The sequence below is a fragment of the Nicotiana tabacum genome, chromosome 11 (assembly GCF_000715075.1).
Source record: "Nicotiana tabacum cultivar K326 chromosome 11, ASM71507v2, whole genome shotgun sequence".
Classification (NCBI taxonomy): domain Eukaryota; kingdom Viridiplantae; phylum Streptophyta; class Magnoliopsida; order Solanales; family Solanaceae; genus Nicotiana; species Nicotiana tabacum.
This window is the reverse complement of record NC_134090.1, coordinates 79,177,166-79,195,967: the sequence shown is the minus strand read 5'-3', so window position 1 is coordinate 79,195,967 and position 18,802 is coordinate 79,177,166. Positions and strand designations below refer to the sequence as shown.

Genomic DNA, 18,802 nt, shown 5'->3' with positions numbered 1-18,802 from the left:
TATCTCTTGAGAACCAGAGAACCAGATTCCTCATATGTTTCCCTGCATTATCAGCAACGTTCCCCTACGAAGCAGATCCACGATTCATGCAAAACACATCATATCAGTTCGACTCCCCCATGTGGACACCTATATAACTTTACCCTTTTGGCATCATCGAAAAGAATAACAGAAGAAGCACTACCAAAAAGAAGTTCAGCAATATTAACTCAGGCAACTTGGGCAACACAGCATAAACAGTAACAAGAACAACAAGTGAATGTCATGGCACAAAATAGAGTGATTGCCCATATTGGAGTAATTATAACAAAAGCACAGTAGTTTCAACAATATAAAATATGGCAATTTAAACAACTAAAGTACCAATGTAATCAAATATATGGATCAAAAGAAGGTAAGAATTCAAGGAAATTTGGAAGGAGTGAAGGACATGGATCACTGGGCAGGAAGAAAAGTAAGGGGTTAAGGCTTGGATGAGTTTGTTCATCCGTTCATTTACTCTTCTTTGATCAATGATCATCTGCTCTTTCAGTTCCTTCACCTGTTTCCTTAATCTTTCATTCTCACCCTTCAACTTAGCATTCTATTCTGCCAGGGGTCCTCGAGGACCAGGTTCCCAACCTACTGAGTAGGTTGAACCATCAATCAGATCACCAAGACTCTCCGCAAGCTTCATCTCATCAATAACAAATGCAGTCCCATGCACATATAGCATCATAGTATCACATAAAACATAGAAGTCTGTTACTTCTTCTTCAGAAACATTGGAACTTGGAGGAACGAAAATGTGATTCTATTTTTGGAACTCAACAATGTCAAGAAGTTCCTCCATTTTCAGCAATATCAGAGTCAACACTCTGCCTTACAGCACTTTTTGAGACTTCAACATCTTCTCCCTCCAAACCTATTGGCTCAACCCTTTGCTTCTGTAAGGAACTAGGTTCCTTGCTTACACTACCCTTTCTATCCCTGAGCAGCCATGTCTCCCTCTTTTTATTCTCAATCTGTTTACCCTTATCATCTGCTGCATCTTTCTCAGCTAACCAATTTTTTTAAAATTCTTTCTCACAGGAAAAGATTTCATTTCATTCTTTCCACAATCACATCAACATCTCACACCACTTCATCATCAATCAGCCTACTTTTCATCAATCCTTTTCACTGGATCAGAAGTTTGTTTATACGCAGAACTCAAAGAGAAAAAAATAATTATTAAAATTGACTTCATGAGAAGGACTTGAGGTATCAGGTCCCTCATTCAGTCCTCACATTTACCAATTTCTCCATCCTTCAAGGCTTCCACAAATCCAGCAGCAACTTCAGCCTCACATTCTTATAATATTAGATCTACCTTGTTCCCTTTCAGTTAAACTTCCATCAAAATCTATCAAAGAATTCTTGTAGTTTTGATTCTGACGGAGTTAGGTTTTTGGAAAGTGAGAGAGTTGGATTCACTTATGGCATATTTAGAAAGAAGAACTTTTTTGAGACAAGGTTGATTTTTGTTTTGAAGAAAAGAATAGGTTTTATTTGGGTGTAAGATAGAGAAGTGCCTTTTTGGGGCAACAGGTCAGTTCAGAAAAAGGTTTAACATTTTGGACTTCAAAGGTTAGGAGGAGAGACAGAAGAAGAGTAGAAACAAATCGATGACATGACACTTCAGCAGCTTAAAAAGGCATATGAGTATTGAAGAGACTACTAACCTGAGTCACAGGAACCAGGTTCCGTGACGGTTTTTTGAAAATTTTGAGAAAAGACTCCTAGAAGTGCGATGTCACTCTTACTTGTTTTTATCCTGAAACCGCCATATGTGTGTACCTATAAAAGTATAGATTTAGGTTAGATGTCACCGAAAAATACTTTTTAGCATTGAACCTTTCCTTCTTATCATAGCCAACCATTGAGGGACCAAGTCCTTTGTTGAGCTTGATCAACCCCAACTCCAGACAATTTCTTTCAAAATGTTCACTGCGCAGCGCCTTGGTGAAGATGTCTTCCAGAACTTCACACAAATCGGAACCTTTTCAACATTATCCCTCAAAAGTGATGTGCACGTCAATGCATTTTGTCCTTTTGTGTTGTATCAGGTTCAAGCTATAAATGCATCATAGTCTTCAAGAAGATGCTTGATCTGTAATAGTTGAGCACAACACAGAGCAACAACCACATATTCAGCTTCAGCAATAGAAAGAGTCACATTGTTTGTTTCTTTGTACCCCATGAGATCAAGCATGAACCCATAAAGTGTGTCGTTCCAGATGCGCTTTGTCTATCCATCATATATTCAACATGATCAACATCAGCATATCCTATTAAGTCAAGGTTATCTCCTGAGTAATAGTAGAGAACCAGGCCCTGCATCCCTTTGAGATATCCTACGGTTCTCTTAGCAGCTTTCAAATGAGATTCCTTTGGATTGGATTGAAACATAGCACAAAGACCCACACTAAAAACAATTTATGGTCTGCTACAGAAGTGACCCTATGATACCTCTATACATGAACTAATTTATAGGGGAACCAAGTTCATCCAGTCTAGACAAGTAGCTGTGGCGATGGGAGTGTGAATGATTTTTTGATATCTCCATGTCAAATCTATTCAGCAGCTTTGTCACGACCCTAACCCCAAACCCGGTCGTGATGGCGCCTCTCGTGAAGACAAGGCCAGCCAATTAAACCCAATTCACCTTTTTAAAATAGTTAAACAATATAAAAGCAGTCTAAACATGATTTAATGATAATAAGTAGCGAAAATACAACCCGACATAGCCCTAACCAGGGTGTCACAAGTCACGAGCATCTACTAGGGTATAAATACAACTGAAATTCTGGAGTGTACGAATGCAGACTAATGAAATGAAGAGAGAGAGAAGCAGTGCTACGAACACCGACAGCTACCTTGCTAAACTCCGATAACTCTGCCTCCGATCACCCAAAACCCACTACCGGGTGTATAAATACCTGAATCTGCACGCAAGGTGCAGGGAGTAAAGTGAATACTCCAACTCAGTGAGTAACAAATGTAAATAATAAAGAGTGAAGGCAAGAAGTCACGTAAAGCATATCAAGATGTTGTATAGAAGCAGTTCAAAAACCAATAAGAAAGCATTGAAGCTGTAAAATTTCTTAAAACATCTTAGCTCAGTTTAAACTTCTTTGAAAATGGCTTTTTCAACAGTTATGCAAATGAATGGAAAACAGCCTCGGGCAAAAATAACATAGTTTAACAGGTAAATGACTGGTAAATATGAAATATAAACACATAAAGGTTCACCCCTCGGGCTCAATATCAATAACTCCACCCCTCAGGAAATATCTCAAAACATACCAGCCCCTCGGGCAATCACATAGATTGGTACCAGCCCCTCGGGCAATCACATAGAACAATACCAGCCCCTCGGGCTATCACATGGAACAATATCAGCCCCTCGGGTATATCTCACATCACAATGGGTACCCGCACTCACTAGGGGTGTACAGACTCCGGGAGGGGCCTCTTACGGCCCAAGCGCAATATCAAGCCATCTCGTGGCATAAAATCTAGGCCCTCGGCCTCATATCAGTCAAGCCACCTCGTGGCATCAAATCTAGACCCTCAGCCTCATATCAATCAAGCCACCTTGTGGCATATATATCTCAGGCCCTCGGCCTCAAATCAGTATCAGTGTTTCCTCACAACTAGGCCCTCGGCCTTACTCAGTCAAAAATACTCACAAGCCCCTCGGGCATTAGTAAAATAGTATTTCTCAGCCCAAAACATCATTTAAAATATCATTTAAGTCTCAAAATGGAGTAAAAATGGCTGAGTAGTAAAACAGTGGATTGAGTTCAATTTATAAGTCAAAACAGTGAGGAAATAGTAATAAAAATCCCCGAAGGGTTCAAATAGTTGGCACGAAGCCCAATATGGCAATCAGCCCAAATCATGATGATAACAAATAAGTTTCAGCCAAATACGCGATAAAATCATCAATCGGGATGGACCAAGTCGCAATCCCTACTAGTACACGACCCCACGCTCGTCATCAAGTATGTGCCTCGCCTCAATATAGCACTACGATGTGCAATCCGGGGTTTCAAACCCCCAGAACATCATTTACAATCATTACTCTCCTTGAACCGGCTAAATCTCTAGCTCGCGACACCTTTGCCCCTCAAATCGGCCTTCACTCGCATCGAATCTATCGAAAATCAGAACGAATAGGTCACAATATGCTAAGGGAGCAAAGCCCAAGCGAAAACAATCGAAAATACCAAAAATCCCAAAATTAACAAAACCTAAACCCCGGGCCCACTTCTCGAAACTCAGAAATTTTTACATCATTAGATTCCTTATCTCCCCACGAGTTCATACATGTCAAAAGTTATCAAATCTGACCCCAAATGGTCCTCCAAATCCCCAATCAAAATTCCAAAATTCCAAGCCCTAGTTCTTCCATTTTTAGCTTAAGTTTCAATGATTTTCTAGGTAGATTTCACAATAGAATCGAGTTTTAAGTCCGAATTTCTTACCTCCAAACGTTTCTACTTGAATTCCTCCTCAATATCCTTCAAAAAGCTCCCAAAATGACCAACTATGGAGGAAATGAGCACCAAAATCGCGGATGAAACAAATTAAAAACATTCTGCCTAGGCCTCACTTTCCTTATTCACGAACGCGGTCAACGCCTCGCATTCGCGAAGCACAACTTACGCTGACCAAAAATTCTTCTTTGCGAACGCGATACCCCATCGTGAAAGCGGTGCTTTACCAGGCATACCCTACGCAAACGCGTACTAGACATCGCAAACGCGATGCACAAATTGACCTCCACCTAGCTGAACTCTACGCGATCGCGAGGCTCCTGCAGCAAACGCGATGCACCACTTGCCACCCCTCTGCGAAAGCGAAGCCCTTCTCGTGAATGCGAAGGCAAAACCCCCATCAACCTATTCTAACTCTTCGCGAACGCGAAGGCAAAAACCCCATCAACCTCTTCTAACTCTTCGCGAATGCGAAGAGTAAATTCCTGCAACTGCTAAGCCTGCATTTTCTGCAATTTCCTTAACTCCCAAATGGTCCGATTGACTTCCCGAAACTCACCCGAGGCCCCCGGTACCTCAACCAAAGGCACCAACACATCTTAAAACCTTATTCAAACTTGTTCCAATCATCAAAACACCTCAAACAACATCAAATCACCTAAAACACATCGGATTCAAGCCTAAGTTTCCAAAATCTTCCGAAATACGCTTTTGATAAAAAAGCCAACCAAACCACGTCCGAATGACATGAAATTTTGCACACACATCACAACCGATACAACAAAGCTACTGCAACTTCTGGAATTCTATTCCGACCCCTATATCAAAATCCCACCTATCAACCGGAAAACGCCAAAACCTTAATTTCGCCAATTCAAGCCTAAACCTTCCACGGACTTACAAAGTGCATTTCGATCACGCTCCTAAGTCCAAAATCACCTAACGGAGCTGACCAAATCATAAAAATTCTAATTCGAGATCATATACAAACAAGTCAAATCTTGGTCAAACCCTTCAAATTTCAAGCTTCAACTGAAAACTGTTTTCTTCCAAATTCACTCTGATTACCCTGAAATCAAAACTAACGAATTACATACATCATAATACATCACACGGGGTAAGTCATGCCCGAGAACTGGAGATCAAATTGCAAAAGCTCAAAACGACCGGTCGGTTGTTACAAGCTTCTTGCTTCACTTGTAAATCTAAGAAGAAATTCATTCCCCCATCGTACTCATTTCTAACTCACTTCCCATGAGTTATGCACATTCTTCACATTGGGAGTCAAATGTTTCTCCAAAGATGATTCCATCCACATAGATCTGCACAATGAGTAGGTTCTTTCCTGATTTCTTTAGAAAAAAAGTGTTGTCAATTTTCCTTCTTGTAAAGCCATTTTCTAAAAGGAATTTTGACAACCTTTCACACCAAGCACGGGGGCCCTACTCCTATAATAGTTCTGTCAGTAGGTCGTGGAACCTGGTTCCACATACTATTCCTCTTAAGTTGACAGAGCTCTTTTTGCATAGCTGTAGTCCAGTCAACATCTTTCAATGTTTCCTTGATATTCTTAGGCTCTGTTTGAGAGAGAATTGCTGAGAAGGCAAGTGAGTTTCTTGTCTTTGATCTGGTTTGAATTTTTTCAGCAGCTGGAGTTCCATGTACAACATCCACAACTCTAATTTCTACTTCAGATATTGTGATTGAGGGACCAGGTTCCTCTATGTCGGATGGCATCTCATCTTCAGTTCTGAGGAACAAGGTCCATGTAAATCTGGAGTAATCATCCATACTGACGAGAATATGCACCTCTTTTCTCCTCTACTTGGCATCCTCATAGGTCCACATAGATCCATAAGGAGGAGATCACGTGGCCTTGAGATACTAACTTCCTTTTTGGGCTTGAAAGAGGATCTGACTTGCATTTCTTTTACACATGAATCACATACCCTGTGATCCTTGAAGCTTGATTTGAGAAAACCATGAACCAGGTCCTTCTTGACTAATTTACTCAGCAACGTGAAATTTGCATGACTGAGCCTTCTGTGTCATATCTCAGCCTTATCATTAACAACACTCAGATAGCCAAGATCCCCTTGTCACAAATTTGGGAAATACCCACTAGAATCTCTTAGAGGACCAGGTACTCTATTGTTCAATGGAATCATACTGTTTGAGATCCTTCCAACTCCCAGAATGTATCCCTTCTTGCCATTTTCAAAGGATACACTCCTTCCTTGCAGAGCCTTTAGTGAAAGGAAATCATTTGTTCTTCCAATTATGAGCTTCGAGTAGTCGCTATCCATGTGCCACTGTTGACTGCTCCCTTTCACTGTTCCCTGCACACTTAAGTCAATGATTAGACTTAGGAACCCAAGCCAGCTTGGGTCCCTTATAATGATAGAACGAGCAGATCAAACTTCTTTTTGCCCATGCAGGAAGCATATATTTTCTTTTCAGGGAACCAAGTTCCTCATCAGTATGCCGTTTTTCAACAAAGACTTTATTTTTCTGCAAAGACTGATTTTTAACTTTACAAAAGTCCTTGTAATGACCGGTTTGACCACAGTGAGCGCACAACCTATTATCAGCCACAGTTATATACTTCCTATAAGGATTATAGGAGGTTTTAGCCTTTTGGAACCTGATACCTTGCCTATTTCCATCATTACTCCTGTACATAGACGTTATTACATCAGAGGACCGGGTCCATTTTATTGACTTATCAAGATCATTTTTAACCCTTTTTAAATCCTCCTGAAGTTGTCTATTCTTTTTAAGCCCAGCAACAAGACTTGTTTTAATTTTCTTCAGCTCACTCTCAAGCTCAAGTTGAGCCTTTCTAGCCACTTCCTCTCCCTTAGTGTTGTCCATCCATTTTTTTGTTTGTTTTTTCAACAAGCTGTGTTCTCTAGTTACTTCTTATACTTGTTTCCTTAAATATACAATGGAAACTACCATATCATCCTTTTTTTGCTCAGTAGCTGCAATTTTCTCTACTAGAGTATTCTTTTCTTTGCTAAGGGTCTCTATGGTTTCCTTCAAGTTATTAACCACTACGATCAAATCATCTCTAGACTGTTCAACATCTCCTAGCTCTATGATTAGGGCATATTTATCATTAACAAAACTATAATATGTATTAATTAGAACATTTGCTAATGACATCAATTTTTTTGAAGAGTAGGACTTCAGATTTCTCTGAACATCCCTGAAAGTTACCTCATCATTGTCATCCTCTCCATCCTCATCGGACTGAGCCATCAATGCAAACAATGAATCATCTTCATTTTGCATTGCCATCAAGGAGCTGCTTCCTACATCTGGTTCCTCTTTTGATTCACTGGAGGTGTCTCCCCATGCAGCAAGAGCTTGCTTCACAACATTGTCAGCTGCACTTTTTTGGCTGAATCGTTTGTCAGGAACCGAGTTCCTTTTTGCTACATTGTAAGGCTTGTGTTTGTAATGCTCTTGTTTCAGAAATGGGCAGTCTTTGATGAAGTGTCCAGGCTTTCCAGACTTATGACAACAATCATTTCCTTTGGAATTCCTACTGGAACTTCCTTTCTTTGGGATCCCACCATTTTTGCGACCCATCTTCTGAAATCTTTGTGGTCTATTGGTTGATTGACTTTCCTCGAGGTTGGGTAGAGCAGCCATGTAGATCCTTTCTAGGTGTTAACCTTTTATAAAGAACTCGCTCTGATACCAATTGTTAAAAACTATGCGTCCACCAGACTGTATAGAGAACCGGGTTCTCAATGAGGTTCCACTGAAGATACTAATGAGCCGAACTATATAGCGATCTGGTCCTATATCAGTTTGGTACTGTGCTAACTATTGAACAAGTATGTAAATGATACACATGATAAGTTCCTACTATACAGAGAACCAGATTCTCTATAGGTTCCCACTATAAGCCACAGACTGTAAAATCAACCAGTATAGGGAATCAGGTTCTCCAATTGTTCTCACAATAGCTCGGTAGTAAGTAAAGAACACAGAGGATTTTTGCGTGAAAAATCCCAACTCAAGGGGAAAAAACCATGACCTACACTTGTAGGCTTTCAACTTCACTAACTTGTAAACCCCTATTACAAGCCACTTTGTAATAACTCTATTACAAAGAATTCAACTAACTTGTGGTACTCTTACCACAAGCCACTCTGTGACTCCCTAGTTACAAAGACTTTAACTAACTTGTGATGCTCTCACCACAAGCCACTTTGTCAATCTATAGTAACAAAGAATTTTCACTCTAACTTGTAATAACACTATTATAAGCTACTTTGTAACTCTGTAGTTACAAAGACTTTACAACTTGACTAACTCTAGCCAAGACACAAACTTAAAGGGTTTGTGATTTTGAGTTTCCTAAAAGTAGCTTCTAAGAAAGCTAGATAGGAGTTACAACGAAGAACAAATAACAAAGACTCAACAAACCTAAGGACTTAAGATATCTTCGATCTTGGATTAGGTCCTTGAGGTTGAAGCAGCTTTGTTCTTGAGAGAGGTTGTTCTTGCACTTGAGAGAGTATTTCCGTTTTTGATTTTGCAAGTCTTGGAGAGGGAGGTCTTGTGTCTTGCACCAGGTTTATATTACAAAAGACATCACCTTAGTGATGTCAATTTACAATAGTGATGTCCAATCTTGGTTAGTACATGCCCTTTCTCAATGGGAAGTGACTATTGCACTGTCTGTAGAACTGTTGCGTGTACAGTTGTAGGCAGTCACTTTCTGCAGTTGCTTTCCAACTATACTGTTGACTTATTCTTCTGGCAGGGGAACACCAAGGTATCAGGTCCCTAATCTGGTTCCTGTGAATCTAAAGACACACTGCCCAGATTATCTTGAGTTGATTAACTTGAATGATTGTACCAGGCATGCTTCAGGTCCTTCATCTGGTTCTCTCATGAAGTAAGGTGTTTTTACCTTCCTTGATTGTGTTTATGCATGTGTGGCATCACTTACAATGATGTAAGCAAGGTAGGTAAAGAGCCTTCTACAGAAAGTTAACTGATGCGCTGTTCCTGTGCAGTAGCGTGTGCAAGCAGAAACTTTCCTGCTAGAGAGTTAACTTCATGCAATCTCCTCGGGAACTGGTAGGGACATGTTCCCTCAGCTGTTCCTGCTACTCTTCTTCACTTGAGTTACTTTTGTTAGGTTTGGGTACCAGATTCTTTTCTTTCGTTGGGTCTCTTCTTTCACTGTCTATCTTCCTCTTCATTTCATACGTCTTCAGATTTCCAACCAGCTCTTTTATGGTCAGCTCCTGCAGGTCCTTTAATTCAGTAATAACATTCACCTTACTTTCCCAAGGGCTGAATCCAAACCTGGAACTTTGTGATCTCAAAGTCTTGTGGATGTGTAGCAGGTTCCTTATCTGCTTCTGAATGGTAAGTTTGTTAGATCATCAAAATATACAGTAAAGCCCAAGGTACTTGTAACCTATAAGGTTTTCTAACAAAAAAACTGAACATGTCAAATGCTTCATCTTTAGATGTTAGAAATAGTGTCCAAGTAAACCTAGAGTAATCATCAACAAGCAATATAACATATCTCTTACCACCTCTGCTTAATGTTCTCATTGGTCCACAAAGATTCATATGGACCAGTTCCATCATCCTGGTGGTGCTTACCATTTTCTTGCTTCTGATAGAGGATCTTACATGATTCCCCCTTGCACAAGCATCACAAACTTTATCTTCCTTGAACTTAATGTTAGGCAATCTTATCACCAAGTTCTTGGAGACTAGTTTGTTGAGTTGACTTAGATTGACATGTCCAAGTCTCTTGTGCCAAAGGATGGGATCATTATCCAACACATTTAGCCAGGGGTTAGTCTTAGGAACCCAAACTAGTTCGGGTCCCTTTCTATAGGTAAAAGGATGAATCAAATTCTTTTTAGCCCAACTTGGTAGCCTATTCTTCCCTTGAACAAATTCTTTGTTATTTTGACATGCTTTTTTTTGCAATACATTCACTTTTATAGTGACCTGCTTTACCACAGTGTATGCAAATTTTGTTCTCAGAAAGTGTAAGCTACTAGCTTTTAGGATCCCACTTAGGTGCTAGGTTGCCAAAGCCAAATCCTCTTCTGTTGCTACTATGGTGTTCATGTAGCCATGAAAGAGCATCAGAGGACCTTTTCCATTTACAAGTTTTGTATAGATCATGCTTGACCTCGCTTAGATCCTCCTTTAGGATTCTTACCTGCTCATCCTTTTTGTACAACTTATCTTTTATTTTTCCTACTTTTTCTTCTAAGGTGAGTTGTGTGTGATCAGCTATCTTTTTGCATGTTCCTAGTTTCAATTTTAGATTTTTAGATCTAAGTTCTAGGACAATTGAGTCAAGTGCATGAACCTGGTTCTTCAACACAATATTTTCACTTACAATTTCACTAACCATAAGTTTCAGGTTTTTGCACGTAGCCTTCAAAATCACACATTCTTTAGACAGCTATTCCTTTTTGTTATTTACATCATCAGATTTATCAATTAGTTCTAGTAGTAACTCAGATAACCTTTTTTAGACAACAATTTAATCTTGTCTTTGAGATGAATTACACTTACCTCAGTTCCTTCATCAGATTCTCCAATGGCCATAAGTGCTTGTTCATCCTCATCCTCATCATCTGAGCTTTCATTTGAGCTGTCTTCCCAAGCAGCGACCATAGCCTTTGTTGTTTCTTTTATTGGGTTGAACTTATTCCTTCTTCCTGTTCCTTCGTTTAGCTATTTCTTTCGTCCATTCAATTTCCCACAAAGGACAATTTTTGGTGTGGTGATCAATCTTTCTACACTTGTAAGAGCCATCATTGGTTTGCTTCTCTGGAGCTTTTGACTTGCTATAGCTTCCACTTCTTGAAGAACCCTTTCCTCTCCTCAAGTACTTCTTGAAATCCTTGGTGATCATAGCCATTTCATCATATTTCATATCAGAACCTTTAGTGATTCTGAGTGCCAAGCTCCTTTCCTTCTTAGATACATCCAGCTTCATGGTTTGTCTCTTAAGTTCATTAGCAGTGAGATTTCATATTAATTCATCCAGTGGGAGAGTGGCAATATTCTGTGATTCTTGGATGACAGTGATTTTGCTCTTCCAAATAATAGGCAAAACTCTAGTTAGTATCTTCACGACTCTATCTTCTTCAGGAATAATCCTTCCAAGAGATTTTAGCTCATTTGTCAGTGTAGTGAGCCTTGTGTACATTTATTGAATGGTATCTCCTTCCTTCATGGAAAATTTCTCATACTGAGGGTACAGTAGAGTTCTTTTGGATCTCTTCACCTGAGGTGTTCTTTCGTGAGCCACTTGCAACATGTCCCAAATTTTCTTAGCAGTGGTACAACTTTAGATTCTGCTATACTTATCTGGACCAAGTCCACAAACAAGCCATTTTTTCGCTTTAGCATTCTTCTCCCATTTCTTCAACTCCTTAATAGTGCAATCCGCTCTTTTCTTTGGCACATCTACTCCTTCAATATTTTTCTTCAAGGTAGCCAGTGTACCATCGGTAACAATGTCCCATAGCTCATAGTCTTCTCCTATGATGTGATCTCTCACCCTATTTTTTCACAAAGAGTAGTACTGGCCATTAAAGAGTGATGGCCTAACAGTGGATTTCCATTCCCAGTTTCCAGGTAGTGCACTCATGTTGATCTTCTCTTAAGGTGTAAGCCTCTTCAAGGATAACCTGCTCTAATACCAATTGATATTTTATACTTCGATACCACACATGAGGGGGGGGAGGTTGATTTGTGTGGTGCACTATTTTTCGCGGGCACAGATTATAAAGGACCTAGTTCTTCTATGTGTTCCTTATATTAGTGTTGCAGAAATAGTAAATGTGAAAAGTAAACAACACAAACATTTTTACGTGGAAAACACCCGGCTCAAAAGGTGAAAAAACCATGACTTATTACTCAGTAGGATTTCCCAACACTTCACTAAATAACTGAGCCAAAACAGTATTTACAAAAACTCTTTATAAACCTAAGGATTACTTCTAATCCCGTTGTGGAAACCAACCTTTAACTGTTGCGACAACGTCAAGTTAACTCTAACTTAATTATAATACTTAGAGTACCTAATACAATTGTTTCTAGATAAAGCTGAAAGGTACAACTCAAAAGCCTAATACAATTGAAGTAGAATAAAAGACAGACACTTGGAACTAGTTCTTCTATCTCATTCATGTAACTTCAGGTTCACACACTTGAATCACACAAGAATTGCTTGCAAAATGCCTTGCTATTTTGCTCTCAACTCACGTTTAACTTTAGTGTTTGTTCGTGCCTGTAAAATGAGAACATCCTAAAATATATAGAGTTATTAGAATAGGAAATAACTAGAGTTCCAATGCTATACTCTTCCTTGGTGGTCCAACAGAAAGTGCTAATTCTTTCACTTTATATACAATAAATCTTTTGTGTCCTTAATACACTAGCTATTTGGTTGTTAATCCTAATATTCTGGGGAATCTTAATTAATATCTTAGTTGATTGGCTACCTAAATTTTTACCTTGGTAGTAAGGATTCGATTCCATACCATATAATTTTCTCCCTCAATCGCCTTTCGCCTAACCCTATGAATAATACAAAAAATTACCAAAACAAATCTGATAGGGTAGTTGTTATTTAGCTGTTAATCTAACACCTATATAAGCACGTTATTTTGGAGAGCTAATCACAGAATTATCAAAATTCTTCCTCTTTCTCCTACTTCCTATAAGTTGGATTTTATTTATTGAAACCTTGTTGTTTTTACTTTTAGTTTATACGTGGAAGAGCTTATTGAATCCTGTGTGATAGAATATATGAGTCCACGAATCTATATAGAGACCAGGTCCTATATGAGTTTCCTCTGAGAATGCTAATATAACAGTAAGTAAAGAGAACATGGAGTTTTACATGGAAAAATCCCTGCTCAAGGGGATACAAAACCACGATCTACACTAATAGGATTTCAACTTCACTATGAGCAACTTTAGATTACAACCTATGCAATCTAGGAATTAAACTCTTAATCCCTCACTAACTTGTAATGCACCTATTACAATCCACTTTGCAATACACGTATTACAAAAACTTCAACTCATGACAAACTCTAGTCATGACACAAAGACTAAAGGTTTATGGTTTACAATGGTTCCTGAATCACGCTTCTAGATAAACAAAGAAGGAATTACAATGAAGAAAAATTACAAAGTTACAACTCAACTAAGGACATACAAAATACTTGTTGTAGGAACTGGTCCATAGTAATGTAGTTCTTTGTTCTTGATGCACTTGAGAATTGAATGCTTGGTAGGCAAAACGGTTGGAGTGCTTGAATAATTTCTCAAGTATTAAAGTGATGTTTTGTTATAATGTTTAATGTTAATACGACATGGATGTCATCACTTGAATGATGTAATCACTTGGTAGGTCAAATAAAAATGACTGTAGAATTGTGATGCATTGTTTCTGTGCACAGTACAGGCAGTCACTTTCCAACTGTAGACAATTGACTTCGTACTGCTGTCCGGGAAACATAAGGGTATCATGTCCCTGTGTTGATTCTCCGTCTTCTAAAGTCATAGCAACTCTCATAAGCTGAAGTCTGTTGATTTGTGTTATGAACCAAGTGTGTCAGGTTCCTTATCTAGTTCATTGGCAGTAACTTCAAAACATAAAGCTAAGGTACTGTAACCCCATCAATCTCTCCTTTTTTATGATGACAAACTTATAAATTGATAACACATGTTTAGAGCAAAATAAACCAGATTAAGTAACATAAACTTCACAAGTTCCCCCTGACTTTATGCTTCCCCCTTAATCAGACCCCTGTTTCAATTATACTTCCCCCGTTGGCATCATTAAAAATACACAAGCAAGCAATCAGCATAAAGAAGTCTATCCTAGCTAACTCATTCCACATATGTGCACACAACATGAAAGAAAAGAAAAGTAGAGAAACATAAGCAATAAACAACAAAAGAAGAAAGTTTTATAAAACATAAGCCTTTGCCATTATAGCAAAAGCAGAAATTGGACTGTTATCAGTAGGAGCAATAAAAGTACATCCCATCCATACCGTAAAAAAATAAAAACAACTGCCAAAGTCATCAAAACAACAAAAAATAATAATCCAGAAACTGGTCACTGAGAGTTTTGCCTAAGGGACACTAGGAGGAGAGGGCTTAGAGGTTGCAACAATGGTGTTGAGAACGAGATCTATATGGGCATTCACCGACATTTGCTCGGTGAGTAGTTTCTCCTTCAGGTTCTCCACTTGTTGTCGGAGATCAGCATTTTCTTTGGTCAGACGAGCTATCCCCTCATTTGACCCTGGGCCCCTTGGCCCTGCTGACTCTCCAGTATGGCATTATTTGCCTTCAACTTTTGAATCTCCTCAGTAGCAATGTTTTGAGCATTGATGAGCTTAGAGATTGTCAAAGTACTGCCTACCCCTCAATTCTTTTCAACACATTCGCATTCGTCCAAAGTAGTTTGAGAGAAGGTTTGTTTCTTGGTCCCTATCTTAGGCTGTCCCAAAGGCACTTAGAAGAACTTGAAGACGTGGTGAGAAGAAATCCATATGGAAGACCGTGGTTTCCATCCTTGAAAGCTGCCACCTTTTGCATGTGCTCAATCATGATAGCTGGCAAGTGTACATCTTTAATCCCATCCAGTGCTTCCATCAGATACAAGTCAGACTTTGAAGTAATGGAGACCTTCTTTGAGCATAGGGTAGAATAACCTTATTCACCAGCTCAAACAATAACTGATAAATGGGAAGCAGAGCTTTTTTGTGGACCTGTTCCCCCCGTTGGACTGCACCTTCCTTCACAATAGCATTTCTAAAATTTAGCCCACACACATTCTTCACAAAAGACATACCATCAGCAGGGACCTTAAGAATGTCCCCAAGTAGAGCAGCATCCAACACAATATCAACTCCATTAACCAAAGCATGGATATGATCAGTTTCAACAGGAAAGAGGTATGCATAGAAACTTTGGACCTCATCCTCATAAACTTTTGGCACATCCACCTTGAACAGATGTCCCCACTATTGAAACTCGACCATGTCAATTATTTATCTCATTCCGGCCATTTTTTATATTTCTGGGTTAAAAGTGTGACCCCACAAAACCTTTTGGTACCTCAGTCGTTCTTTAGCAGATATACTCTCACGTTTCACTCTCTTTGCAGAATCAGGTTCCCTCACAGTTTCCACCTTCCTTTTTCCAGAATTCATACTCGATTTTCCCTTTCTACTTGAATTTACCAACACGTCCTCGTCAGACAAAGACTGTTCACTCACAACTTGTTTCAACTTTCCACTACTTTTCACTGATTTTGAACTTGGTGTAGCAACACCTTCCTCTCGCTTACTTTTCTGAGACCTTTTCACCCAGGAACTTGGTTCCTCCACTGCTTGCTCATCTACTTCCACTATAGGAATGTTTTTGTCACCCACAACCTCCCCATTTTTCACCAGCCTCTTTTTCTTCTTCTTGTTGCTCCTTTTACTCTTCTGTAGAGTAGACTCAAAGGCCTTCTTTTCTTGCAACCTAGTAGTAGGTTGCTTAGGATAAGGCTCAGGAGTGGTTACTGCTCTGCTCTTGGCAATGAATGCATCTAGAGCAACATCATCTTGATCTTCTTCATCACTAGACTTCTTACCATAAGCCAAAATTTCCAAGGGCTCAACATCAAAGTGTGGAGAAGGAGTAGAGTCGAGACTGACCTAGGAAGAGGATCCTTGACCTGTTTCCTCAGGTCAAGGATTTTCAAAGAGGGGTCCCAGTAGTCTCTGCTGGTGCAGAATTTTCAAAGAGCACCATAGCTTCTTCTTCCTCTGACAACTGTGTCTCTTTACTCTGAGACTCAGGCACAGAAGGGATCACCCCAAACACTATTCCGTCAGCAGATATGGCCAATATGTTTTCTACGACCTCTTTTTCTTGAGACTCCATGGGTGACACAAACTCAAAAGTGAGAACAACTGTAAACTGATCAATACTAACCTCTGAGACCTCTACTACCTGCGGAACTTTACTCTGTTCTCCACCCTTTCTTTGTTCAGTGAGAATCTCAGGCGATAGAGATGAAAGGTTGTCGAATTTTGGGGTTTTTGAGTTCTCAACATTTGGAGTGAGAGAGAGGTCTGAGAGAGTCACATGAGGACTAGAGGGTGTAGGAGAATCATGTTTAGGAGTGTCTTCTATAGTGGTAGTTGAGAAAGGGATGGTGAGAAGTCGTTTACTAGAAGCGGAAGAATCAAGGGTTTTCTCTGGGGTTTTCTCAACTGAGAAGGGGATTATTGGTTGATCTTCAGCCATGACAAAGATGAAGTTTTAATATTTTTGGAGAAGAACTGAAGAGAAGATATGATTGTTTAAAGAAATGAGAGGCTTTTAATGGGAGAAGAAATAATGATGAGGGAGAGAGAAACCGGTTATGAAACGGTGGTAGATCTGTGGGGAGTTGCAATGTTTCAGAGGGAGATGAAGGGATTTGAAATGAAAACACATGGCATATAAGGTCTGAAAAAGTTGATGACACGACACTTAATTTTTTATTCCTTTGAGATATGAATGAAAAAACACAAGACTACTAACTTGTGGTACAAGAACCAGGTTCTTGACCTGTCTTTCAAAAATTTCCATCTTGTTTTACCACTCATACAGTGCATCTATAGCTTTTATATTCATCAAGTGTGTCTACCTGCAACGGTATTGAAGTGAGTTAGACTTGGACGGAAAACCCTTTAGCTAATGTTACTTGAAAGTAACTTTTATAGTCAACTGATGAGAATCAGGTTCTCAATTAGGCTTTATTAGCCCCAACTCCTACCTATTTCTCTCAAAATATTCTCTACTCAGTTCTTTGGTGAAAAATCTGCAATTTGGTCTTTAGTACTGCAGAACTTCATACAGATAAGCCCTTTCTCCACATTGTCTCTGAGAAAATGATGTCTCATATCAATGTGCTTGATTTTTTATGCTGAACCGGGTTCTTGGCCATGTTAAGTGCACGGGTGTTGTCATATATAAGAGACACACAATTAGTGTACACACCAAAATCTTCCAATTGTTGTTTAATCCATATGAGTTGAGCATAGTAGGAAGCTGCAGCAACATATTCTGCTTCAGCAGTTGAAAGGGCAACTGAGTTCTGTTTCCTTGTGCCCCATGAGATGAGACATGGTCCTAGAAAATGAGCCATTCCAGAAGTACTTTTCCTTTCCACAAGATAACCTGCATAGTCAGCATCAGCATACCCAATAAGATTAAAATTATCACCTGAAGGGTAGTACAGGACTAGGTCCTATGTTCCCTTAAGATATCTCAAAATTTTCTTGGCATTTTTCAGATGAGATTCCTTGGGATTTGACTGAAACCTTGAACATAGCCCCACACTAAAAACAATATCAGGTCTATTGGCACTGAGGTAGAGAAGAGACCAAATTATGCCTCTATATATGGTTTGATTCACAGGAGAGCCAGATTCATCCATATCCAGTCGAGTAGTAGTGGCAATGGGAGAGTCAATCACTTTTGATGCTTCCATATCAAACCTTTTCAGAAGCTCCTTGATGTATTTCTGTTGACTGATGAATGTAACCTTTGTGGACTACTTCACTTGAAGACCCAAGAAATTCACCCATCATGCTCATCTCAAACTATTCCCATGAGTTTGGCAAATTCTTCGCACAGTGAATCAGCTGCTGCCCCAAAAATAATGTCATCAACATATACCTAAACGATGAGCAGGTTCCTCCCTGTTTCTTCAGAAACAAGGTATTTTCAATTCTTCCTCTTGTGAAACCATTTTCTAAGAGAAACTTTGACAATCTTTTATACCAAGCTTGAGGAGCCTGCTTCAACCTATACAATGCCTTGTCTAACTTAAACACATATTCAGGGTGTTCATGGCATTCAAAGCCTGGATGTTGCTTTACATAGACTTCTTCCTTTAGGAATCCATTCAGAAATGCACTTTTGACATCTATTTGGACAGTGTGAAGTCCATATGTGATGCAAATGCAATGAGGATTCTAATAGCTTCCATGCGAGCAATCGGAGCAAAAGTCTCATCGAAATCAATTCCTTCCTCCTGATTGTAACCCTGAACCACTAGCCTAGCCTTGTTCCTTGTAGTGTTTCCATGTTCATCGAGCTTATTCCTGAATACCCACTTGGTTCCCATGATTGTTCTATCTGACGGTCTAGGTACCAGGTGCCATACATTGTTCCTTTTGAACTGATGCAGCTCATCTTGC

At 39.4% G+C, this 18,802-nt stretch overlaps 1 long non-coding RNA gene across 4 annotated transcripts in view; it reads left to right on the top strand.

The window, feature by feature from the left end:
- The window catches only part of LOC107780368 (uncharacterized), a 44,654-nt gene that overhangs the window by 2,639 nt on the left and 23,213 nt on the right, over positions 1-18,802 (top strand). Inside the window, exon 2 of one of the 4 annotated variants that reach the window (XR_012696943.1) lies at positions 14,011-14,211. The exons of 2 other annotated variants lie outside the window; for them this stretch is intronic. This is a non-coding gene — a long non-coding RNA (uncharacterized LOC107780368). Of the gene's footprint in view, positions 1-14,005; positions 14,212-18,802 lie in introns of all 4 variants that reach the window. One more of the 4 variants, XR_012696942.1, reaches the window with a different exon arrangement.